Genomic DNA, 900 nt, shown 5'->3' on the forward strand with positions numbered 1-900 from the left:
GAGGTCCGGTTCGTCCTCAAGGTCGTCGCCCCACGCAATTTGGGAGGGACTGTGCTGTATTGCTGTATCTACTACATGACCTTCTCTGAAGACGGGGGATCGTGTGACGACTGTGGGGAGACTGTGGTCTCAAGTCACATGTTAGACGTGGAAATATCCATAGTAGTTGACGGCGCAAAGGCAACCGTCGCTCAAGGCCGTTCGTCGGTGTCACCGCAGGTTGACATTATAGAGTGGGTGTCATTTTGCCGGATCAGCATCGTCGTGGGAGGAAGGTCGCCGGGCAGTGTGAGTGGTCGAAGGGGGCGCTTGCATAAACGTGATGATCATAGTTTTCGAATGTGTTTCTCCGTTTCAGACAACGAGGTACGACGTCCCAGCTGGTAAACCGTCAGCAGAATGAATGGGTCGAGCGGACATGTCTGGAATGACTCCATCCATCGTGACCACAATGACGTCTGAGTGAGGGTAGGGAGACGCATGGTGCTCCTCAAGGCGGCCAGCGACGGACTGTGAGTTGTCGACGCCGCGGTGGGTGCTGCCGCGTATGTCACCAGCAGGACTGTCATAGTGGTCGCGGGTGGCGTGTCCGAAAGAGGAAGTTGCGCAACACGTCGTTGAATTCATTCTGTCCGTAGATCAATATCTCTTTCCAGCAACCAGAGCATGAGCATGGTTGACCATCGTACAAAACTATGCCCTGCAACTTCTGATCCGAACGTATGAGCGTGTACGGCTCCGAATTTCCTTGAGAACTAGCTGAACATCGTTCAGGATAGGTTGCGTCCTGAACTGAGCCCTCTGTTCGTCAACGTATTCGATGACAGTGCCGTAGGGACGGAGAGCGTCTATTACAACGTCCACACAGAGTTCGATCAATAGGTCGAAGACTCTGATGGT

Source organism: Schistocerca cancellata, chromosome 9, assembly GCF_023864275.1.
Source record: "Schistocerca cancellata isolate TAMUIC-IGC-003103 chromosome 9, iqSchCanc2.1, whole genome shotgun sequence".
Taxonomy (NCBI): domain Eukaryota; kingdom Metazoa; phylum Arthropoda; class Insecta; order Orthoptera; family Acrididae; genus Schistocerca; species Schistocerca cancellata.